The following is a 26,942-nucleotide window of genomic DNA, read 5'->3' as shown; positions in this document are numbered from 1 at the left end:
CCTGGCAAGGTGTGCAGTTCACCATCTATGGCCACGGACATGAGAACTGTGCCTGCCAGGGGTTCCATGGGCACCACCAGGTACAATCCACGATATGGTACTCTCCCCTGATAATGACATATATCCGCTGGCTCCGGGTCCCTCTTGGGACTGGCCAGGGCCACGTGCACATGGCCTTCTGTGGTGTGGTATGGACAGCACCCCCCTGCAGTGCTGGGGTTGGTATTGCCACTACAGGAGTGCCTCTGTGTTCTGGCATGTCCATTGTCAACCTCCAGCTGTTGGTGTTGCTGGCCTACATCCATGTGGCCATTGCACCACTCATCATATCCACGAGCACAGACATTCCATGGTCGAGGATTCCCACCATCTCACCTAACTGTCTATCCATGACCTCTGAAAAATAACGGAGGGCACCTACAGAATCAGAGATGTCAGTAACACCTGAATGAGTAGCCCTCTGCAGCCTCAGAGCCCGTCTGGTGTACAGTTCCATATGTGCCTGCACCTCCATGGCCTGAAACATGTGTCTGGTGGCACCAGATGTGGCACTTCTGCCAGGGGCATGACCAGCAGCTCTCCAATGAGCACCCCTGTAAATCTGCCTATGTGGTACCCCGCTGGACATCCGGCTATGGCTGCTGTGTCCAGACAAACATGCCATAGATACCACACTGTGCTGTCCCATGCCACTAACCGCCAAATGTCACTTAGCTATGGCCACTGGTGATGGGGCACGTATAGGCAATGTGACTGTGTGGGGATGGGGTGGATAACAGTGGGATGTCAAACGATGGTGCAGCTTCAGTCCCTGACAACCATGCCTGTGCCTCAACACACCTATCATTGTTTTCAGTGTCTGTATGGATACCAACATCAGATTGCCTGAAAGAGGGACCCTGACCCATCTCGCTACCTGTGAGGGGAAAACAAGAAATGCAGACCTGTACATCATTGCTTAATAGTACACAAACACGTACACACATGCACGCACACATGCACACACAAACACACACACACTGAAATTCCACCATACTACTTACCTGTCCCTGAGTATACAGAATGTCCTTAGATTTTTCTCTTATTTTCCCCATCCTGCATCAGTCTTGAATAATTAGTCAATAATACCAATCATTAATGTATCATTCTTCTAATTGTTCAGAAAAGTGATCACAAAACATGACCTGCTACTCCATTAACTAACTTGATTCAAGTAATTTTTTCGAAGACTCCCAGATGTCAAGTGTTCAACCTGGTTTTGCCAGACATTATGAGCATGACCCCCATATTTTATGGGCTACAACAGCCAGTCAGTAATGTCATGCACTGGAGCGTCATACTTAACTGTTGAATAGATGCAAGATCTGTTGCTCTATTGACTATGTGGACAACAGTAATATTTGGAAACACACTCTGGTTCATAGGTTCATACTAGACTATCTGCCCTAGGGCATTTATAAGCCTACCCAGAGTGTTTGGCTTTCGCCACCCATTTTAAATTAATTTTGCTATGCCTTTTTTTGAGGTTAGTATACTGTGCCTCTGTCTAACAGTGACACAGAAGTGATAGCCGGGGTAAACCTACGATCTCCCATCCACTCATCAAGATTCCTCGGAGAGTCTGTGGGACTCTGCCTAACCTGGACTGGGATTTTATTCCAGAGTGAAGGGAGCCTCTGGGTTATGAAGCTGTCCCTCCAGCATGTCCTATTTATTTCAGTGCTGAGGTTCAAGTCTCTCGAGCACGTAGCTCGATCGGATTTGGATTTTCTGAGGTGCAGCATGTCCATTAATTCCGGGTTGGACATGGCTTTATGTCAGGCACAGATCGCCTCTGAGCAGGCGGTATATGCCACTGAGTAGAGCTGGAGTTTCTTTAACCAGGCCGCATATGGCATCTGTTTGAGCCCTTTGATCCTCTTGGTGAGGTACTTTTGGGGTCTTTCCAGTTGCTGCAGGTGTCTGGTAAGGTACATCCCAAAAGGGGCATTGTACTCAATTATGGGCCTGATGAGGGATGAGTAAAGAGGCACGATGACCTCCCCTGATCTAGATGCAAATCCCTTCATGATTAGGTGGGCTATATAAAATGTTTTTCTAACCACTTTGGCCACGTGGTTGTCAAATGAGATTGCTATCAACTTGGGTCCCCAGGTCCCTATGACTTCTTCTGTTCTTAATGGATTACCACCTATGTGATAATTTGTGGGCTCTTTGTTTTTGCCAAAGGGGATGACTATACACTTTTTGGCGTTTAGCTTGAGGCCAGGGCTCTGGCACCAGTTGTCTGTTTCTATGAGGCCCTTTAGGAGAATGCTTGTGTCAGCTGGAGAGTAGATTATGGCGACCAGTTTGCAGTCATCTGCGAACTTGTCAGCCACAGTCCTTCCGTGTTGGCCTGTACCGCCGAGAAATATATACCAAACAAGAGAGGTCCCAAGACTGAGCCTTGTGGGACGCCACTTGTAACTGGTTTGGAGTCTGACATGGCTCCAGCAATTCTAACCATGTGGGTTCTGTCCTTGAGCCAGTTTGCAACCCATCTAGTGACATAGGGGTTTATATTTAAGCTGGTGAGCTCATCTATAATGCCCGAGTGGGGTATTGTATCGAAGGCTTTTGCGAGGTCCAGGTAGGCTGTGTGGACCCCCTTCCCCTCGTCAATGGCCTTGGTGACTGTTTCAAAGAAATAGACCAGGTTTAAGAGGCAGGATCTGCCCTTAAAGCCAAACTGGGTAGGATCCAGTGTCTGTAGGTCCCCAATATCTTTATTTATGAGGTCCATGATGATCCTTTCCATAGCTTTGCAGACCAAGCTAGTCAAGCTTATGGGGCGATAGTTTCCAGGATCCGTTGAGGCACCACCTTTGTGGAGAGGGACCACTGTTGCTGTACGCCACTCTGTGTACATATCCTGTAGTAAGGCTAAGATTGAACAGTAGTTTTATGTTTGGGTTTAGCTCTTCTTGGAGTTCATGCAGGACGCAGCCTGGGACACCATCTGGTCCCATTGATGCTGTGTTTTTTGCTTTGTAAAGGGTGGCTCTTACCTGAGCATCTGAGATGTCAGGGGGGGCAGCACTCTGTTGGGATAGATATTTGCCCTTTTGGTGGGGAGGCGGGGGGGGGGGATGTTTGCACTGAACCTGTCAGCTAGGATGTTGGCAATGTCTGTGGGCTCAGAGTATTTTTTGTCATTTTGGACTAATTCTGAGCATATCTGGGAATTCCCACCCAGGTTCCTAACATAACTAAAGAAAGCCTTGTGATTATCCTTAGTGTCCTGTGCAATTTTTCTCTCGAAGCTGGCCTTAGACGATTTTATGAGTGCCTGTAGTTTTTTGCTAATACTGATCAGAGATAACTTCCCTTTTTGGGATTTTGCTCTATCATGTAGTAGCTTCCTCCTTCTATTGTATAGTTTGTTTATGGCTGGGGTCCACCAGACAGGACGTCTGCCTTTGGAAGATTGGGTCTTGGTTTTATTTGGGATTGCATGATCCATGCATTCTGGAAGGTTTTCATATAATGCGTTTATAAAGGATTCTGCGGTCTGGGCCGTATTTTCCACAGGCCTGGGGGCTTTGAAGGATTTCGCCTCTGTTTTGAGGCGTGTAAAATTTGCTTTAGAGAAGTTTTTCACTGTGGTTTTCTGGGCAGGGGGTGGGGTCGGGATGTGAATATCCAGTGAGATTAGTTTATGGTCTGATCTTACCAGTGAGGGATACACTTCTGGTCTGGAGCACAGTGTCCCCATGTTGGTGATGATCAGGTCCAGTATGTTTTCCCCTCTTGGGGGAGTGGTAACAAGTTGTTCCATAGCATTTGAGTTTATAAATTCTAGGAACCTTCGGGCTAGGGTGTTGGAGCTAGAGTAATGCTCCCAGTCTATGTTTGGGTAGTTGAAGTCGCCCAATATAATGGTGTTTGGAGAGACCTTCATATTTTCCAGTTCTCAGGAAGGCCAAGTGGGGTTCCTGTGTTTGGGAGGGGGGTCTGTAGCAGGCTATAAACTGGAAGGCAGTTTTACCCCCAGTTAGTTGCACATGGATAGTCTCTAATGCTTCGTGCTGTGCCACCAACCTGGAGGTGTGGGCATCTTTGACTAATATTGATACTCCCCCTCCTTTTGTGGTTCGGTCCAAGTTTTGGGGCCGAAAAGCATGGTATGAGGTATAACTTGGTAGTGCTGGGGTGCTCTCGGGAGCCTTGAACCAGGTTTCTGTTACTGTACAGATATCGATGTTCTCCATGCTAAGGAGAGTTTAGAGTGCGTGCATCTTGAGGTTTAGACTTCTGACGTTGAGTAGCATTACTCTTAGTTTCTTATCCCTTGTGACACCTATGGAGGTGGGTTTGTCGTTTGACCCTTGCCTAAAAAAGGCACTATGGGGGTAGCAAGAGCCTTTGCCAATATCTGAAAGCCCAGGGGTGACAGGTGCAAGCCGTCCCTAGCGAAGCATCGTGGCTTGTCGAGCATGTCATCCCAGGCTGACAGGCATTGGATCCCCTTTGAATGACACCAACACTTAAGCCAATTGTTGAAATTGATCATCTTGTCTTCATATTGTGGCATCATTCTTGGTGAGGGTAAGATGCTACTCAAGGTCAGGGTCATACCGGCCTGGGCTACATGCTCAGAGAGCTCCTCGATGTCTCTCTTCATGTAGTCCAGGGAGGTACGTCTCAGGTCATTCACACCAGCATGGAAAATGACTGAGTCATATTTGTACTTGCCTTGGAGTGACCCGAGTGCTTGTGTTATGTGGCGGATCCTAGCGCCCGACAGACAGCTCACTGTGACCTTCTTGTTCAGCCTGGTGAGCGGGATGTCAGTGTGCCTGACGATAGAGTCACCTATTACAAGTGTATCAGGTGTGTTGTTTAACCTTAAGGGCTGTGACTGTTCGGCACACTGGCTTTGTGAGCTATGTGATGCACGTGTTTTGTTTTGGGGTAGCAGCTGCTTGGTGTCTGCTTTGGAGGTCTCTGCTGCTTAGGCAGATTTTTATTTAGAGCCTCCAAGTATGTTTTTGTGTGTTAATGTGTTTGGTCTGTTGTCGTGGTAGGTCTATGTGAGACTGGAATTGTAGTGAGTGTGGTTTCCTTCTCCTCCTGACCGGTTACGCCAGTACTGAGTTGAGAGAGCTTAGACTCCAGTTTGGCTATATGGTTGCATCTCTCATGTGTTGGAATTTGTTGGGAGGAGGAGAGGGTTGTCTGTGTACGAGGTAGTTGTAACATTGCCTCAAGATTCCCAGATTCACCAGCTGGACCGGAGAGGAGATTGACAACTGACCTTTGGACATGCTAGAATAGTATTGGGAATTCCTTTATAATTGAAAAAAAGGGCCAATGGGGAACAAGGTACTCAAGGGGAGTTTGTGAGGGTGTAGTGCTTTTAATTTTTTAGAGCTGACATAATTGCTTTAGTGAGCAAGTGCCAGGTAACTTAAATGCAATGTGTTACAGGTAACAAATGCAAAAACGACAAACAGTAACTTTCTTTCAAGTGAAACAAGGAAGTAAGTACAGTAAGCAATGCAGATATCACTAGGGATCCACAGAAGTGCTAAAAGGCTGCGTTTTAGGTGGAATTAGCGTTTCAGGGAAATAAACAAACAACAAGCATACAAACAAAGCTAGATTCAGCAGGCCTGGATCTAGTCTATGCTACAGCAAACAAGGTGCACCAATTTCAGTAAGAAACAGTTAGAATATGCAGGCACTATAAGCCTTTAACCAGAAATTCCCTGCTCAGAAGGGCAGAGTCCAGCCTCTCCTCCCACAAGAGTGCAGACCGCAATCCTTAACGTAAAATAACTGGCCTGAAGCCCAAGTGCTTAAACCAGAACTAATACACTTTCAGAATAACAGACACTGAGCTCTCAATCAGAAGTTCCCAACTTAGAAGGATGTAAGCTACCTGTTCCTGCCACCACAGTGCAGGCCACAAACCTTCCTAATGTAAAACAGCTGGTCTGAAGCCCAAGTGCTTAATCCAAAAGCCTTAGAAATGATAGCTACACTTTAATCAAGTTACTACCAGCAGTAATAAATACAACTGGTGTTGTCTAGTAATTCCCCACTGCATCTTTAGTGCTGCATATAAAGTTTCCCTGGTGTCTACTTTTCCCTCCCAATGAATCTTTCATGCTGCAGACTATTACACTATCAGCAGCCTGAGATTACATATCAGAAAAGTATTCCTGGTGTCTAATGTGTCTGTCCATGTCCTGCACAATTTCTAAGGGAAGTTGAGAAGTATGAACAAGCTCACGCCCACACATGTGCATGCATGGACACACAAACAGATGTATCTGTCATGTGTATCACCCCAGTATGTGTGTAATAATTGCCAGCTCAGGTATATCATGGATAGTTATGGCTAAATATTCCTCTTATGCCCCCCCAGAGCTGCAATGGAGTGGGCCGCGAACGAGGAGGCCCAAATCAGCCACCTGGCGTGGTTGCAACGTGAGGCAGGTCAGTAATGCTCATGCTTTTACTGTCATAGGAAATAATAATAAAAGTTATAGTAAAGTAATTGCTAGTATAAAACCTGTACTGTTCAAGCCAAGTACTGCATACAATAGACAATATGACAGGAATAGTCTCATTGTTAGTATGGCAATAAAAGTGTAACACCCTGACAAAACAGGTCCAACAGCAGGAATGTATATCTGCATTCTGGTGGTATATGGTAATGTAGATTTGCAATCATGTAATAGTACTGTTGTATTAAGCACAGTTACCCACACCATGCACCATAAATCGAATGTGTAGGAATGCCTGTATATGACCGGTGTAATCTCCAGAGGCCATTTAGTACAACTGAGACACAGACAGTAAACATGAAAAATGCAGACAACAAAACATGAATAGCACATGTAACTGAGATGTGAACTGTTGTTTTATTTAGCACACAAAGTCACGGTTTGAATCCTGCCAGTGGTAGTAGTCTGCATACAGAATCATACACCACAACTGTACAGATAAGTCCAGAATGTCTATTAAAGTGGCCCATATATATTACCCATCAGCCTGTCCCCCTGGGAAATCAGTGGGATGATCCCAGACGTATAGGCAGCAAATAGGAAATACAACTGATTAACGCACACCTATGACAAAATCTGGCACACTAGCAACTACCCAATATCTCATGTGACTAAGAAGCCACATGACCCATTCACACCCCAACTTGTTAAGCTGTGGTCAGAGTGTGTACAGTAACAGAGTGAGATGTATGTGCATAATAGTAATGTGGAACTTGGTACTGTGTGTGGGAACATTCAGGTAGTGCTAATAAACATTCCTCCCACAGGTTTGTCAGATACCAACACGGTGCCCTGAAATACCCAAATGATATGCAGTTGCTCTAAATAATGAGGTGCTACACATCACTGTCGCCCACACAGTCCTAAACCCAAAACTGTGCAGGAAATCTGTATAACAGTGTTATTATACAAGGTCAGAATGCATAAGCACAGGGGATTAATAAGACAGAAAGCAGATTGGAGATATACAGCAATATCAATATAGCAGACAGAACTGTGATGGACAGTGTTTAAGTTGTAGCAGACACAGCCATGATCTGAATCCCATACATGTCAAGCAGAGTGCCTCATTGACCCTCTTTAAAAGGAACCTTGATGATTGGATGGGAGATAGGAAATTCACCCTGGGGATCATGTCAGTCACCTTGCTAGACAGGAGCCCAGAGAAGTGAATATTGTGGGAAGAAATATCCAGGGAATTGTTATGGCTAGGCTTGCATAGGCCTTACAGCCGATAGCCTAGTACCAACCTATGAATCTATATGCATGCTTATATGGAGTTTCAAGTGCTAGTATTTTCAATGCTGATGATACATTACGTAAAATAACCAACCTTCTCCATTACTTTTCCATAGAAACAAAGTAAAGTTATGGGTCCACTGACTCTGGGTTTGTCCTGACCCCGGCCCTTTAAATATGGTTTGAACATGTGCAAGTCTCCAATCTTAAGTTAGGGGTCTCTGACTCTGTTCTCGTTCTGTTCCCCTGTCCCTTAAATATGGGTGGAACAAGAGCACATCTCCAATCTTAAATTATGGGTCTCTGTGACTCTGGGTTTGTTGTGTTCCCCTATCACTTAAATATTGGTTGCACAAGTGCATGGACCCAATCTTAAGTTATGGGTCTGTGTGAATCTGGGGTTGTCCTGTTCCCCGTTCCTTTAATATGGCTGGAACAAGTGCATGTCTCCAGTTCTAAGGAATCTCCTCTTACTTGAATGACCTGGTGAATAACAAATACAATGATTCTGTAAGTTCACGCTGAAGGGTTCTCAGGTCATTGTTACTAATTCTATGTTATTCCTGTTCTTTGTGTCTAATGTGTGCATATTTATGTTTCAATATAATGTAATGTAACTTAATTTCAGGATCTGAAGTTTAACAGTATGCTATTAGCAAACCTTTTTACTACCTTTGTGCAACCAAAACTGTTTTACATAAAATTTTTTTAAATGTATATAATCTGTTGTGTTAGTTTGTAGGTTTATCAGTCCTACCACATCTTTACGTGTGTGTGCGCGTTTTATATATATATATATATATATATATATATATATATATATATATATATAGAGAGAGAGAGAGGGGTTTACTATCAAAATGTTAGAAATCAAAATAATTTTCTACCTTTTGATCAAACCAGTTTGTCGAAATCAGTATTAATGAATTACCAACAATTTGGAAATGGTAAAACAGAATTGACATTAGAACATCAAAAGTTTCAATGTCGAAAGTGTTAGCAGTAATGTTTCTGCAGGGGGCCAAGCCCTCCTACACCCACTATACCACCTACATATTTTATTTTCCAACTTTGAGATCACACTACAGTGAAAAAAGGGTACATTTCCCAATCCACAACGGCAAAGATGTTTAGGCTGATAAAATGAAGTGGTGCAACAAAAACCAAAGTACAGAATAAAACGCAAAGCACTTCTTCACAATGTGAGCAGTTTATTAATGAACAAAGCTTTCAGACATCAAGTCCTTCCTCAGTGATTCCACATGTCTGAAAGCTTTGTTAAACTGCTCATGATGTGAAGTGCTTTGCTTTTTATTCTCTACATTTCCCAATCCCCACTTTAGTGGAATCTGTTATCAGAACTTTGATTCTACATTAGCAAATGCACACTACCATTCGCTACTGTGGAGTCTAACCGTTTTTGGATCAGCATTATGAAAACTTGAAAACAGCCTTTTGACCCTCCCAGCTTCACGCAAGTGCCAATCTAAATTTTGATAGTAAGCCATAGATGTATATATATATATATTTTTTGAGGGCTCTTCTCAGCTTTCCACCTCCCATTCTGTGCTTCAGCTTTTTTACTCTCCCTTCTGTACCATTACTGCAACTAATATAGAATGACATAGTACAGTTGTGTAAAGATCTTACCTTAACAGTAGATGTCCTACTCTTCATTGTGGCAGTATTTGCTCCCTCCCTCAAACTCCCTCTTGTTTGTTCTGCATTTTTTCTTTCTGGATGTGTATGGACTTTTGTCCTGTAGGTTCACAGGGTCATAGGTTGGTACTAGGCTATCGGCCCTAGGCCTATACAAGCCTAGCCATAACAATTCCCAGGCTATTTCTTTGCACAATATTTACTTCCCTGGTCCCCTGTCTAGCTGGGCGACAGACATGATCCCCGGGGTGAATTTCCTCTCTCTCATCCAATCGTCAAGGTTCCTTTTGAAGAGGGCCAAAGAGGTGCTCTGCTTGACATGTATGAGCAGTCTATTCCAGAGTCTGGGGAGTCTCTGGGTCAGAAACCTATCCCTCCAGCATGTTTTGTTCATTGTGATGACAACCTGGAGCATGTGGCTCTGAGGGATTGAGATTTCTTTAAGTGTAGCATGTCCAACAGCTCTGGGTTTGACATGGCCTTGCAGAGATCGCCTCAGAGTAGACAACATGCAACAGAGTATAGCTGGAGTTTAGACAGTCAGCATACGGCATCTGCTTTCTGTGGCCTTTCCAGTTGTTGCAGATGTCTTGAGAGGTACATAACAAATGGGGCGTTTTATTCTATAATGGGTTTAATAAGGGATGAGTGCAGTGGGATAATAACCTGCTTTTTTCTGGATGAAAAGCCCTTGGTGATGAGGTGTGCCACATAGGATTTTCTGACTGTGTGGTGATGTGGTTATCGAAGGTGAGACCACTGTGCACCTGTGTCCCCAAGTCTCTTATCACACTTTCAGTGTTTAGTGTACTGCCACCTATGTGATAATTTACGGGTACATGTTTTTTCCCAAAGGGGATAACTATAAATTTCTTGGCACATAGCTTGAGCCCATGGCTCTGGCACCACACATCTGTTTCTGTAAGGCCCTTTTGTAGAATATTCACATAATTTGGGGATTCAATAATGGCTCCCAGTTTGCACTCCTCTACAAACTTTGTTAGCCAGAGTCCCGTAGTGTCGGTGTGTAGTTTAGAGAAGTAGATGCCAAACAAGAGCGGTCTCAGGACTGAACCCTGCGTTACTCCACTTGTCTGGAGCTGGATTTGGAGTCGGCTACTTTTACAGTGTGGTTTTTTTGTCAGTAAGCCAGTTGGCAACCCATCGACTGACATAGCGATCAATGCCCAGCTTAGTACGTTTATCTATGATTCCAGAGTGGAGGATGGTGTCGAAGGCCTTGGCGAGGTCCAAATAGGCTGTGTGGACTGCCTTACACTCGTCCACAGCTCTAGAGACTGATTCGAAGAAGTCAGTCAGGTTCATGAGACAAGATCGTCCCTTCACAAACCCAAACTGTGTGGGGTCCAGTGTTTGAAGGTTGCCAATGTCTTTGTTTACAAGTTCCATGATAATACATTCCATGGCCTTGCAGCTTAGGCTTATCAGACTGATGGGGTGGTAGTTCCCAGGATCCAAGGTGGATCCCCCTTGTAGAGATGGATTACTGTAGCTGTGCACCACTTAGTGGGTACGAAGCCTGAGGTGAGGCTATGAGTAAACATGACACTTAGGTGAAGTGCCAGTTCATTTTGTAGTTCATGTAGTACACAACCCGGGATGTCGTCTGGTCCTATGGATGCTGTATTCTTAGCTTTGGAGAGTGTGGTTTTTACCTGTGTGGCCGTTACTACCGGAATTTGGCAATCTTTCAGTTTTGAAATGGGCCTTTTAGGGGGTGAGAGGGGGGTGAAGTTGACACTGAATCTATCTGCCAGGATATTGGCAATATTCTTGGGATCAGTATATTTAATGCCATTCTGTAGTAGCTCAGAGCATATCTGAGTATTGCCATTTAGATTTATTTACTTATTTATATTTGTTGACCGGGAGTGTCCGACTGGACATAGGTCCACTTTCAGCAAAGGCCCTGGGATAAAAGCTCCACAGTTAAAATAAACAGACAGTAGTTACATTGGATTACATAGCGATTAACAATTTACATAGCAATTACTTACAACATATTTACAGATGAAGAACATAGTAAATCAGTAGACAACTAGAATCTTTATCTGTGAAGTACATAACAGACATTAACAAATGTTACCAGAAGAAGTTCCTGCTGTATAATAAGTACTGGCTTATGAGCATCTCAGCTTGCTATAATCAAGGTAATTAGTGGAGTGGAAAGAAAGGTAGTGGATGGATGGGGAGGGTGGTATTAGAGTGGAAGTTGCAAGGGCATAGCCAGCATGTTTTTAGGTGCGCTTTTAGTAAATTTTTGAAGTGGGTGCATGACGGTATGGAGGTAATTGTGGGTGGGAGGGAGTTCCATAATTTGGCTATGGTGCAAGAGAATAGTGCTTCACCAGAGTTATTGGCTTTAGTGATCTGCAAGTGATTTTTGTTGATTTTGTTTTAGATTCTTGACATAGCTATAGAATGCCTTGTGGTTGTCTTTGGAATATTTGGCTATGACGTATCCTCTCTTCTGGAGCAATATAGTTATAGGTAGTTGCATTTCTAAGTCCCTTTTTGCACCATGTTCTGTGTGCATAGCATAAATTTGAAGTATGGCTCAACCAATATTTCTTTTAAGCTTATTTATACTAGCCAACTGACGGACTAGCAACGATGACACATCCCTTTTGTACCAAATACTGCACCAGAGGAGAGAAGGACTAACTATTATGGCAAGATTTTACACAACTGTAGTTTGTAACTTTTCTGCATCATAACTACCATGCATACCTCTCAACTGTCCAGATTTTACCCGAATGTCCAGATTTCTGCCTCATATTTTTGGTCTGTTCCTCAAATTTTGATTTTCTTGGAAATCACTGAGGATTGAAGTTACTAAATGATGACATACATTTTCAGTTTCAGACTTCATATCCTTCAGAAAATGCACACTAAGAAGTCCTGTTATTCTAGCAACTTTTAAGTTTATAAGAGCAGTATTTAAAATGTCTCTTTTTGGACATTTGTTCCTTATTTGTTTAGGCTTTGTCCAGATTTTTGAGGTTGAGAGGTAGGTTGTCATGTGATTAAGTTGGAATGGAAACATTTTAAATGTTACCATGTAGGATTAATCATTGTCAGACCAGGAATCAAGACACTCGTTAGGTACTGCAAACTGTTAGAATGATCCCAAAAGCTGTACAGTATAATTTCAGTTGTTTATATATAGTAACAGTGGAACTAGAAACAGATTCATACAAGGTTAAAAGAGAAAGAAGTGTTGAAAACATAATACAATGCAGTAACTCACTAAGATGTAGCATGTACACTAGGAGGTGCATTTGGCTAGTAGCTATAAATCAGCACAAACTAGAAAACTAAAGTAATATAAGAGTGCGTCTACCAATGCTCCAACCTTCTGTCACACACTTGCTTTCTGTGGAATTACTAGCAGGTCAGAAAGTAACTACACCAGGCTAGTATTCAAGAATCAGAACACAGTAAAACATGAAATGAAAGAAAAATATGGTTTCCACTATTGTTTGCCTCACTCAGATGCTTTCTATAGGTAGAAGCCATGTCATTAAATTGTTGTAGTTGGCCAGGATTCACAGTTACCACAGAATAAAATATGAAATGAAAGAAACACAAAAAAAAACTCTGTTTACTAACGTTTTAAAAGCCTTGCATTGCTGATGTGCTTTGTAGAGTAGCAGCAGCAGTCAAGTCGTAAAATGCCTGAAAGGCTACTTCTCAATGTGCAAAATGCACAGATTAAGGTAATGAATGGCTCAGAGGGAGAGGTGTTGCCAGTACAACTGCAATTTGAGATGGAATTTAGCTGACACCTTTGAAACTTCCTGCAGGCACTCTTCCCCCACCCCCCTCAGCTGAAGGTGAGCATGCTCAGAAAGGGAAACCTGAAATGTAAACAAAGACTGAATCAAAACAAAAAATCCCTGGGATTGTCCCTTTAAGGCAATTCAATCTAAACAAGCTAGAGACCTGCTACAACAAAATTGCCAAATTCGCCACAGGGGCATCCCTACCATAGTCACCACTGTCTCTCACTTGCTGAACTGGGCTGGCTTGAACTCCCTCACCTCCTTCAATGGATTAAACTCTCACTGGCCCACAAACTAGTAAACCATCCACTAAATGTCCCATCCCTCCAGAAACTACTCCAACCCTATCGCACCACCAGACCACTAAGATCCAGCAACAAAAGTCACTTGCAGATCACTAAAGCCAATAACTCTGCTGGTGAAGCACTAATCTCTTGCGCCATAGCCAAATTATGGAACTCCCTCCCACCCACAATTACCTCCATACTATCATGCACCCACTTCAAAACTTTACTAAAAGCACACCTAAAAACATGCTGGCTATGCCCTTGCAATTCCCACTCTATTACCCACCCCATCCAACCACTACCTTTATTTCCACTCCACTAACTACCTTGATTATAGCAAGCTCATAAGCCTAGTACTTATTATACAGCAAGAACTTCTTATTGTAACATTTCTTAATGTCTGTTATGTACTTCATGGATAGATTCTAGTTGTCTACTGATGTACTATGTTCTTCATCTGTAAATATGTTGTAATTGCTATGTGAATTGTTAATCGCTATATAATCCAATGTAACTACTGTCTATTTTAACTGTGGAGCTTTTCTCCCCTGGCCTCTGCTGAAAATGGACCTACGTCAAGTTGGACACTCCCGGTCAACAAATATAAATAAAGTAAAAAAAAAAAAAAAAAAAAAAAAATATATATATATATATATATATATATATATATATATATATATATATATATATATATATATATATATATATATATATATATATAGTCAAAAATCCTTTATTAAGTAAGCAGACAAGCGATCCAACTAAAACAAATAGAATACTTTCCTCGTAAGCTTTCTAAATACACATACTTTTTATCAGGCAAGGGAGTGATTTATTGTGCTGTAAAAGTGTTATTGATACACATGTTAAATTTACATCCCTTCTCTCATCAGTGTGACATTTGAGCTGGTCTTGCCCTACATAGCTGTCATAATAATATAACCCTTATGTACTTTAAATAAATAAAATGTAGAATTATGTGGCACTTCTTATTTAACCAGACTAAGTAGTTTAATTCTGTGATTTTATCCAAGACAATATACTACATGGCTGGAAATTAATCAGACAATCCTTTTGGCAATCAAAAAATATACATAAATATATACATATACACTTTGCATGCAAAGAATAAATTGTAAAACTCCTTTCACAACCTATTGTTAAAGATAATGTTCGCCCTCCTAGACTTCTTCAGGTCTGTGTACAAAAATATTGTACAATTAGTTAGTACCGTTACTACACAATTTTAAAGTGGAAAAAAAAAAAAGAGAACCAGAAAAAGAAAAAAAAAAGAAAAAAAAAATATGCTTGATGACGGAAACAAAATATACACTTAAACTACAAAAATTCAATGCTATGCAAGGGCTACCTTTCTCTTATTTCATTTTAACCTGCGGATCAACACTGTTTTTGCCTCCACTTTTTCACCAGCCAGATAATTTATAGCCAAATTACAATACATTGAGCAATAACTTTGGGCAAGGAATTACAACAGCTTTTCTGTTTACTCAGTTTATGTTGCCACCAGTTCCTTCTGTTACAGTTTTATTGAACTTCAACAAAACTACGTGAACTTACACGGCAGTTTTCTCTGGGTGCTGACAATCACAGGTTTGAGTACTCCAAAGGAAAAAAGGCACTACATAGCCTCAGGTAACCTCTGAATAGCCACTTCTTTTTTGAGCTTATTAACCAACATGTTTATGTTAAATCTCACCACTCTTGTTAGCACTTAGTTTTTTTTTTTTTTTTTTACAATTTTATTGCTTTAACCATGGGTGACAGAAAATATTTACTTTAATATTCTACTTAATCATTGACTTTCTTTTTACAGACTACTTCCAAATATTTAGTGGTCCACACACTATGTACTCACTACAGTTTTTTCTCAAGTTCTTCACACTAAAAGAACAAAAGCATCAAATACCAGTTCAGCTCAGTTCTTTTCTTCAGGGTGAAAAGTTTACTTTTTTTATTTTAGTTTACATTGAGATATATATATATATATATATGTATCTATATATATATATATATATGTATCTATATATATATATATATATATATATATCTATATATATATCTATATATATATATATATATATATATCTATATATATATATATATCTATGTATCTATATCTACAGGGCAATCATGAATAAACATTTTCCTTAGTTTGTCATCCGAATGAATATTCATTGGATAACCAGGCATGGCAATATGAGATTGAAGTACTTTAAAATGAAGTTCTATATACCGGAGAGAGAAAGATAACTCAAATTTGGCAATGCACAAAGGCACTACAGTACAGGTGTGAAAAAAAATTGACCAATAGTTACCTGCAATACATGAAAACAAAACCGACAAACAAAAAAAAAAACACCTTTTTTAAATGCAACTGTTCAGAAAGCAAGTTACTCGTTTTAAATCAGTGGAATACATTTACATCAAATTACAGTAAATAAACAAAGACCCATCACAGTGGGATTCAAAAAACAGTACAGAACAAGCAGCAAGATAAAATTTGTAAAAAAAAGTAAGCTTCATGGATTCTGAAACTATGTACCACCCCCACCAAAAAAAAAAAATGGACAGTAGCCATAGAGATAACCCTATTTCCATCTAGTAAACCAAGATGCCATATCTACAGCTTTCCAAGTCCCTGTTCACGAATCAGGAGCAAAACCAAAAGTAATGGGACAAACAATAAGTAACTGTAGTATTACACCAATTCACTTACAGAAACTAATACAACAACCAGTTGCGCGCATCCATGTGCATTTTCTAAATAAACGCATGAAACTAATGTATGACATTACTGACATTATTATCCCAAGTGATTTACAAAGTAAAATTTTTTTCAAGGGACAAGGCAAATACAGTTTAGAGGTGACCACATCAATGGGGTAAACAAAACCAACACACTTTGCTTATAAACGGCTACATAAAATTTCAGTATGTCAGACTAGAAACAAAACAAAATCCAAAGGCTGCATTTTTACTGGAGTTCTGATTACCAATGAAGCACCTCATCTCTACGTTCATCTCGAACTTCCCCAAACAAGAAAGTTTTCTTTGAGAATGTCTATAACAGCATCTGACAGGGAATTTCTGGTGTGCAATGTATTCAGGTGAAACAGTAGCAAGATGCAAAAGCACCAAACTTTACGACTGAGAATTTATATATACCCAAAACTAACACACGGAATGAAGCGATAGTACTTCAATCCAGTATGATCCATTACCTCTGCATAACAGTAAAAGTGTTGTGGTAAAAGTGTAGTTGTACACAAGCATCCTGCTGTGATAACATCTTAATTCCGAAGCACAAAGGCACGATTTCAATCCAGGGTTCATTATAAAATTTAAAATATCAGCTCACCTTGTATAAGCAAATTTCTAACACTGCATAGCTTTGGTCTGTGATCATGAGACCTGTAGATAGACTCAGGTTGCCAGTCTATTATAAGAAAGAAACCGTATTTGCTTAGATAAAGTGGGAATCTGCAAGACACTGTTTTTTCGCTTCTGCACATCACCCTACTAGGTGCTTCATGCTGACACTGCTATCTACTGGACGTTTTGAAAAGTGTTATGTACTTACCATAGCTTGATATCTGGGCTATCCAGTGTCATTATTCATCACAGATGGGTTTAGGATTCAATTTCTGATCCGAGCTGGCACTAGAGAAAGAGCACTCGAGCTCAGGCTCCTCTCCTTCCCAAGATGCCTTGCTACTCACAACCCTCAGACTTTGCTGGAGAGAAAAAAAGAAGGCAGGGAAGACTGCCTAGAGAATGGAAAAGGATAGTTAAACCTTCCTACATAACTCCTGAAACACCAGGAGGAAGAGGAAGGAGGGCAGGAATGGGAACGTGATGTATTATGACACTGGATAACTAACCCAGATTCCAAGTTACGTTAAGTACATAACTATCTGGTGCTAACCATACTACTATTGATCACGCACGAGTCAGTCACCAGCTACCAACAACCCTGGGAGGTTTCAAGGAAGGACATGCCGGAGCACAGAAGAACCAAAGGAAGCTCTGCCCCTGGACACCATGTACAACTGATAATGTGTCACAGAAATATGGGGATTAGACCAAGTAGCAGCAGCACAAATATCTAAATAAATCCTTGCCCAGAAGACATCATCACTGACCTAGTGGAATGAGCTTTAACTGGTCTGGGTAGCTCCATGTGATGGCTCTCAAAAATGTGAGCTATACAGCTAGCAATCCAACGAGAAATAGAAACCTTGGAAATGGCTTGACCTATCTTAGCCGGAGAAACTACCACAAAAAGCTGATCAGATTTTCAAAGAGATTCTCTTAAAGGAGAAACTAAACTGCCTATGCACATTCAAACAATGTAGTTTATATTCTCATTTATTCAAAAATTTTGTAAAAAAAAAAAAGTTTAACTGACTGGTTAAGATTAGCCTCTGAGGACACCTTAGGAACGAAAGAAAGTTTGGTCCCGAGAGATAACCTATCCTTATGAAATATCATTAAGGTGGCTTGAAATCAAACAGCATGCAATTCAGAAACCCTCAGACAAGTTAATAAGCACCAAAAAGGCCATCTTCCAAGACAGAAATTTGATATCGCAGGTAGTTTGCAGGCTCAAGAGGGAGGGGTGTGTGTCAAGGATTGCAGCAAAAAAGTGATATCCCAAGCATGGGAAGTAACTAATAGGAGGTCTGAGCAAAAAGAACCCCTTGAGAATGGCCCTGCACATCCTAGAGGAGTAAGTGGGATTTTCGTTTAAACGGAAGTTGGATGCAAAAGCCAACTGAAATCTGCCTGTAGAGAAACTAGCCCCTTGTTGAAAGTTGAAAAAAACAGGATAGGAATAGAAGCCAAAAAAGGATCCAAGTTACGTTGCAAGCCCAAATAGAAAAACTCTTCCATTTGTTGAGTACACATTCGTAGAAGTCTTTTTAGAAGCCAAAATAATGTCCTTAACTGGGGAAGGAAGGTTGTGCTGGACTATCATTGGAATTGGAGGTACCAGGCAGTTAGCAAAAGTGACTGGAGGTTGGGAAGCGGGAGCCCCCATCCAAGGTGGATATTTCAGATGATACCCAAGGAGGGAAAACCATATCTGACAGGGCCAAAAGGGGACAATGAAGACAAGTCTTCAGGCGACTAACTTTATACAAGACTTTGGGAACAAGTGGAGTTGGACAATAGGTGTATTTAAGACGCGGCAGCCAATCGTGCACCATAGCTTCGCTGACTGACTCTCCCCAGTGGGAGGAACAGGGCAAAGTATTTGCTGCATTTGTGATTCACTGGGGAGGCAAACAGATCACAGAAAGGGAAAAGTACAGTTGTGTAAACTTGCTATAAATGTAGACAGAGTGTATTTGCTGTTGCAGTAATCACACTATGGTTATCTGCTTGCAGCTAGCCCTCAGTCGGCCCCAATACCAAAGTCTTGGGATTTCTGTCTCTGATGATGTCGCCTCTTCCATTACGTCAGGTCATCAGGGGTATAAGACATGCAGCAGACATCATTACATCAGTTTTTGCCTCAGATGTCAGGAACCCCCAAAATAGAAAGCAATTACGTGGTGTGCAACACCTCCAGTAAAAAAAAAAATACCATTGCCATAAGATATGGCCAAAAAAGAGGATATGTAGAAGTATAGAATAGTCGGGGGGCTGGAGGGAGGGTAATCAGGACTGCAACAGTGAATACACCAACATCTACATTTATGGTAAGTGTACACAACTGTACTATGTTCGTGTGTCACTGTTGCAGTCATGACGCTTTGGTTGATTCCCAAAGCTGAGGAAGGGTGGAGGCAGTCGAAAAGTATTAGGGCTGGCTAGCAGGTCCTGTTAGACTGTTGTGGCAAATCCAGCTCTAGATTTAGAAAACATAACCAAGAGGTAATGCTTGGTGAAGGTGTGTACTGAACTCCAGGTTGCAGCTTCCAGGATATCCCCGGTAGGGACTCCCCTGAGAAAAGCTGTAGAGGTCGAGGTAGCCCTAGTGGAATGGGTTCTGATCCCCTGTGGGATAGGTTTTCCATGGTGCTTGTAGCAGAAATGGATGCAGTGTGCTATCCATTTGGAGATGGTTTGCTTTGAAATGGCCTTGCCCTCTGCCCCTGTATCAAAGCTGACTAGCACCTGGTCAGATTTTCTCAACAGTTTGGTCCTGTCAAGGTAGAACCTAAGCTGTCTGTGCACGTCCAAGGAGTGCATGATCCTTCCTCCTCTATTATGAGGATTAGGAAAAAGGTTGGTAAATGATGGATTGGTTTAAAGCCACACTGGATACCACCTTGGGCATAAATGATGGGTTAGTCCTGAGGGGAAACCCTGTCCGCATGGAAGATAGAGTTCCACAGCCATAAGGGCCTGTAAATCAGACACTTTTCTTGCTGAAGTGATGGCTAGAAGTAAAGTGGTTTTCCAAGAGAGGAATGTTAACTATGCTGTAGCAACAAGCTCAAAAAGGGGGAAGCTTCAGCTTCTCTAGAACAAAGTTAAGGTCCCAGCCAGGAGTGGGATCACTCCTCTGGGGTCTTAAATAGCTAGCACCTCTCGGGAACCACTTGACCAGATGGTGAGAAAAGAGGGGTGGCTCAGTATTGAAATGAGCTGACATGGCAGAGCCATGGATCTTAATGGATGAGAAGGATAGGCATTTGTGGAGCAGCTCTGCTGGAAAATTTAGGATTTGAGGTAAGGTGGGCATGGCTAAGTTCTTTCCCCTGAGACTGGCTCCAAGAACAGTATCTTTTCCACTTTTCTGAATAGTATTTCCTAGTACTACTAGGCCTCCTGGCCTCAAGGATGACATCCAGCACCTGTTTGCAGAGGGTTGCTGGTGATGTATGCAGGAAATAAGCCAGGCTGCTAGGTTCAGGGTTTGTAGCAGAGGATGCAAAATCTGGTCCGCCTGCTGGTACAGCAGAGAGGGGGTCTGATGTAGGTGCCAAAGTGGCATGGCTGTCAGACTGCGAAAAAGGGGGTACCAGTGCTGCCGTGGCCAGTCTGGCGCAATAAGGATTGTCCCTGGCCTGTCTGATCTTGAGTAGTACTTTCGAGAGGAGGGGCAGAGGGGTAAAGACAGATTGAGAGGTTTTCCCATGTAAAGGATAGGGCACCCACTTTCCATGCTTGGCTGTGGGGAGTTCAGGAGCAACAACTGCTCAATTGATGGTTCTGGGGTGGTAGCAGAGAGGCCTCACCTGTGGAAGAGAAGCTTGAATTGGGTTCCAGTTTCCACTCTTGCAGGTCCACTAGATTTCTGCCCAAGTCATCTGCCAGTGAATTTTGTCCATCAGGAATTGAGCTTGCAGGTGCACTACATTGCTCAAGGATGTGTTCCACAGAGCCATGGCTATCCTGCAGAATGGGTAGGAATGAGTTCCCCCATGCTTGTTTATGTACCACGGTTGTGGTGTTGTCTGTCTTTATCAAGAGTTGTCCTGGAAGGATAAGGTATTTGAAAGCTGTCAGTGCATTCTACACAGCTAACATTTATTTTTGATTGATATGCAGGTGCATTTGTCCTAGGCTCTATTTGCCTTGAATGCATTTTCCTGCCATGTGTGCCCCCCCCCCCCCCATGCATAAGTCGATGCATCTGTTGTGAGGGTTTGGGTAGCAGGGAGATGAGTAAAAGGGAGTCCCTTGCAGTGGTTGCTGGCCTCTGCCCACCAAAGGAACTCTGTCCTTAGGCAAGGAATGATCTGAATCACTGTTTCCAGGTCCTGAGAATGTTGACACCAGAGACCTTTTTAAGTACCACTGAAGTTTACTCATATGCAGTATTGCAAATGGAATTAGGAGAATACATGAGGCCATGAACCCTGGAACTTGCAGTATTTTTCTTGCAGATAGCTGGGTTTGGGTGGCCAGTAGTTTGAAATAATTTTTCAAATAAACCTGCTTTTCTGGAGTGAGGAATGCCATCCGGGAAGTTGTGTTCAAGCTTGCTCCCAGGAATAGAGTTTCTTGGCTGGGTACCAGATGTGATTTCTTTTCGTTGATGGTGTACCTCGAGAAGTTAGGAGTCTCTTTACAAATGTCAGGTGCTGAAGTAGCAATTCCTGACACACTGCCTGAATCAGGCAATTGTCCAAATAAAGGTACATTTTAATGTTTCTCTGCCTGCAATATGCAATGGCTGGAGCCAGGCACTTTGTGAATACCCTGGGAGCAGTAGATAAGCCAAAGGGAAGTGCAGAGAACTGATCGTGCACAGAACCTGCATTGAAACAGATGTTTCCTACAAGATTCCCTTGTAGGGAAGTGCAGATAAGCTTCTTTTAAATCTAGGGTGACAAGCCAGGTGTCCTTGGCTAGCATAGGTAACAGCTGTTGGAGTGTAAGGGTACCACCAGGAAGGTGTTGAGAATTGACAAATCCAGGATAGGGCGCCAAGACTTAATTTCTGGGCACCCGAAAGAGTCTGGAGTAGAAACCCTTTCCCCTTTGCTCTGTTGGAACAGGTTGAATACCCTGATTTGGAGAAGAAAACTTACTTAATTTTGGGCCTCTGCCCACTGGTTTGGGGGAAGGTCTGGCATTCCGCTTGGGGTTGGTAGTGAATGGAAGTAGTCTGTATCCCTGGGATACAATGTTTAAGACCCAATGGTCCAGGGCAATTAATTCCCATTTTTTTTGCATGCAGGGTGAGTTTTCCTCCTGGGGGTGCAAGCACTTTGGCATGGCTTGGAAGGATGCAGGGGAAGTCGGTGTGAACTTTTTCCATAAAAGGGTGGCTTACCACTCCCTGTTTTTGAGGTGGGAGCACTCCATTGTTTACATCTATGCATACCCTAAGACTGTAGTCTTTGTGGTCAGTTGCCTCTGGGTTTGCACTGAGGAGGCCTGGGAGGGACCGGAAAGGACCAGTATTTCGAAGGCCAATGCCTACTGTATCTAGGTGGCTGTACCTGTAAGAAAGCTTTAACAGTTTGCATAGATTTAACTTTTTCCTACATCTTTTTAAGGACTTTTTCTGCTTTTGTGCCAAACATTCTTGGTTTAATGGAACATCTAGTAATTTTGTTTTGACATGGTCTGGCAAGATGTGTTCCTTCAGTCAAGCATGCCTTCTCAGAACAGACCCAGTGACAGCAGCCCTGCAAGATCCTTCTAAGGCATCAAAACCACACTGCAAAGTATGTTCAGCAACCTGATTTGCAGAACGCATTAACTCTTGTAAATCTTTATTTTCTACACGATAAGGAATCAACATTTTTTGTTTAATTAGTTCCATAATATGCTTGTGGTACTTCCAACATGTGAAACTGGCAATTTAACGCTATGATGGCAAGTGTTGCAGAGGTATATACCTTCTTACACAATTTATCTAAAGCCCTAGAATCACTGTCCGAAAGGGTAGTGTTTTTGGCTGCAGCAGTCTTAATACCTTTAGGTCCTTGGGAAATGGTCTCTGGATCCACAGTAGAAATTTGTGAGAGTCAAGTCCTCTGTAGTACCTGTCAGGCTTTCTAGGAACTGGAGGTAAAGTATCAGGGGTAAGACTTGATTTCATGAAGACATATACAATATCCAGGACAAGGGGTATAGCTAGAGGCCTTTGCTGAGGCAAGACTAAAATTTCCCAGTCTCTCTGACTGAGGGTAGTCCTAGCATTCCCAGCAGAAATGCTCTCTTAGGGTATGCAAAGTTTCACCGAAAGAAAAGTCCTCTGGAGGTGAGGCAGAGGGAATGGAATCCTCTGCATCTGAATCCTCATAGGTGGATAAGGGTATGCCCTGGTAACCAGGGGGGGTCAGGGTCATCATACTGTTGTCATTTAAAGGGAGAAGGCTGGCTTCCCCTAATTAAAGTAACAAGGTCTTCAGCCATTCTAAGCATTTGTTTCTGAGGCATAGGAGCTTGAGAATGCACTTTAGTCATCTGTTTCCTAGGCATAGTGCGAACTCTGGGCCTGAGAAACTCATCAGTTTTAGTCAAAGACAAAGTAGTCTGTTTAAAATGAAAATCGGAAGGTCTTAACACACCCTCAGAAGCCAGTGCCTGCACAGCGGCTCCGGACCCATTCAAGGTAGAGACATCTGCAGATTCCATACTCTAAGCATCTCGCTGCATACTGGACTCCAAATGGGTCTCAGTAGAGGCCAGCGAACCAATAGAAATGGATATCAGGGGCTGCGAAAGCAACTCCCTGAGTACCAGCGTACTGGCAACTAGCTTAATGGAAGTGTTGTCGGCAGTTTTGGACCTATGCGGTCTGTCTTGATCCTTACATTTGCTCAGATGGGTAGTCAGGCGGCTTACTAAAACCATTTCGGAATACGGAGAAGACTAGCAAAAGAATTTAGTGACAAAGATAGCCCAATGACAAACAGTTAGGGCGTTGAAAAAGGCACAAAACCAACGAGGAATATCGAGATCTGGGCCTAAACATGTGAAGCAGTAAGAATGAAAATCTCAGAGATATTTGCTTTCCACAGACAATTGTTAACTTTTTCTGACATCGGTTAGAGCAAGAAAAAAGGATCCCCGACGGGGTACTTGGCTTTAGAAGACTTCAGGTTTGAAACTCAAAAAACAAATTTCAGGTAGCAGCAGACCAGCACTTGTGAACTGCTTCTTCCTCCAGTGTGGCTAGAAAAGCCGATGTAATGGTGTCTGCTGCATGTTTTATACCCCCGAGACGACCTGACGTCATGGAAGAGGCAACAGTGTCCGACGCAGAAATCCCAAGACTCTGGTATTCAGGCCGACTGAGGGACAGCCTGCAGTCGGATAATGAAAGTAGGATGATTGCAACAGTGAAACAGAAAACATCCCCAATGGTAGAAAATCTAATTTGCCACAGACAGATTCAGGGATGACTCATGGGTCTCAGGATAGATCCACTGAGCTTGTCTGCTAGAACACTGGAACTGCAGTTAGTGTGTGTTGCAAGACGAAATCACATGCAAGACTTCACCCATTTCCATGGCCTCTCTGCACAGGGGATACGGTGAGAGCTCCTACCAGTTAGTTGATGTACCAGACCATCACAATTTTCTGTCTGAATTTTAACAGTCCCAAAACGGAGACCGTCCTGGAATGTTTGCAACATTAGAATTGCTCTCATCTTGAGGCCATTGATGTGCAATTTAGTCTCAAATGGGGATTATGTGCCTTTGACCATCCTCCCCATGACGAACTAATAGTCTATGTACTAAAAGACCTGAAAACCCTGCAGCTGTAGACGGGCTGCTATCACTGCCATACATTTGGTAAACACCCGGGGGGGGGGGTTGAGGTGAGACCAAAGGGCAGGGCTCTGAACTGGTAGTGATTGGCCCCCAGTCGGAAGAGAAGGTAGTTCCTGAAGCATCTGCTGAGATCCACTGACCACATCCAATTGTCATTGCGCAGAAGCTGCAGAATAGACTGAACAATGACCATCCGGGAACTTGGACTTTACTGACAAATTCAGAACACTGAGGTCCAGAAAGGGACATAGGTCCCTATTTATTTGGGGGACTAAAAAGAAGCAGAAGTTCTGGACCATTGTTGCCTGGTTGAGAGCTGCTGGATGGGTTTTTTGAAGGAGGCCTTGAACCTCTAAGGACAACAAACTCCCTTTGGCAGGGTGGAATGTCTGGGAGAAACTTGTGAGTTGCAGGGGGCTGTACAAAGGATATGAAGTATCCCCTGGAAACTATGCTTGGCACCCACCGATATGAAGAAACAACCGCCCAAGCTAGTGGGTGAAGGGAGAAGCAACCAAAGACTGCCTCCAAGCTGGGACAACCAAGCAGCGCTTCAGGAGCGCTGAGGGGGCTTTTCCAAGAAAAGTTCCTGGGAGCCCTGGTTCTACAGCCCTCTGACTCTTGGGCAGAGTCTGTTGTCGAACCCCCTACCCCAGCTGGAACAAGAGGATTCCTGAGGAGCTTTCTGGAAGTAAAACTGAGACCCACAGAACCACAGTTTCCTACTACCCCACTGATTCTTCAAGGATCGCCGGGGAGTAGAAAACTTTGTCCCAACTGCGGACAAAGTCTTCCCCTCCTGCTAGTTACTGGTTAAGGTTTCCTTGACTGAGAGGAAAATTAACACTGACCCATCAAAAGGGGAGTTAGTAAAAAGATTCCTTGAAACCTTCTACAAACCCGCAAAGGCAAAGTCAGGCATGACACCTAATAGCAATGCCTGTACCTGCCGGTTGAGAGGTGGCCTCCACTGTAGTACAGGTTAACCCCACTGAGACGTTAGCCAGGGAAGTTGGAGTAAATAGCTTCGGAGAGACTAGCTTAGGACTCTCCAAATGCAGCAACTCCGAAAGGGAAGTGCCATGTAGTTCAATGCTCTCACTCCAAAAGTAGCAGAGGCAAGCACCCACTTCCCAAAACGGTCAATCACCCAAGACACCCTGTTCAGGGGATGAACCATGGAGCTCAAGACCCCATTAACCCCCTGCAACTTAAATACAACTCAGAGATGGCACTACATAGAACAAAATGGCAAACGTACCATTCTGCGCATGACTGCCTGTTTAACTTGTAAAAAACTACCCTCAAAGTTCTTAGAAACACTATACTTCACTATTAAAACATTACTATATGTCCCTCCAATACTTAAAGTTTCATAGGTAATCTGTCATTTTCCCTTCTTAATTGCCAAACTACAACATAACTTATCTTAGTGTAGTGCACTCTCAGGATTGGTATTTAAGTAGCAGGGGTGTGGGGGTAGCAGGGGGCTTGCCCCTCTGCTTATATATGAAGTATAATATGGTTCCTTTTTTAATTTGTTTCTTGTGTAGCTGTGCTGGAATATAGAACACGTTGCTTTCCTATCTTTTTTCAAAATTCTGGGTTCAATACATATATACACACATGTATATATACATATGCTTTCCTATCTTTTTTCAAAATTCAGGGATTCAATATATATACTATATATATATATATATATATATATATATATATATATATATATATATATATATATATATATATACACATACACACACACGTGTATGTATACACACACACGTGTATGTATACACACACACGTGTATGTATACACACACACGCGTATGTATACACACACACACGCGTATGTATACACACACACACACGCGTATGTACACACACGCATATGTATACACACACACGCGTATGTATACACACACACACACACATACAAACGGGTTCACTTCAATTCACTGAAAGTTCATTTCACTGAAAGTTCATTTCACTGAAAGTTCATTTCACTGAAAGTTCATTTCACTGAAAGTTCATGTCACTGAAAGTTCATGTCACTGAAAGTTAATTTCACTGAAAGTTAATTTCACTGACAACTATTATTACAAAGTAAATGGAATATGCCCCCTTCCCCACTGTAGTGCGACCCTGGAGTTAGAATATATATAGCTATGAAGCATACCCGAT

At 42.5% G+C, this 26,942-nt stretch overlaps 1 protein-coding gene across 1 annotated transcript in view; it reads right to left on the bottom strand.

Annotated features, from left to right (window-relative positions):
* The window catches only part of GSN (gelsolin), a gene marked incomplete in the record, with an annotated part of 970,219 nt that overhangs the window by 463,739 nt on the left and 479,538 nt on the right, over nt 1-26,942 (bottom strand).

Source organism: Protopterus annectens, chromosome 16.part0 (genome assembly GCF_019279795.1).
Source record: "Protopterus annectens isolate FY-2018-M chromosome 16.part0, PAN1.0, whole genome shotgun sequence".
Lineage (NCBI taxonomy): Eukaryota > Metazoa > Chordata > Ceratodontiformes > Protopteridae > Protopterus > Protopterus annectens.
This window is presented reverse-complemented; position numbering and strand designations above follow the sequence as displayed.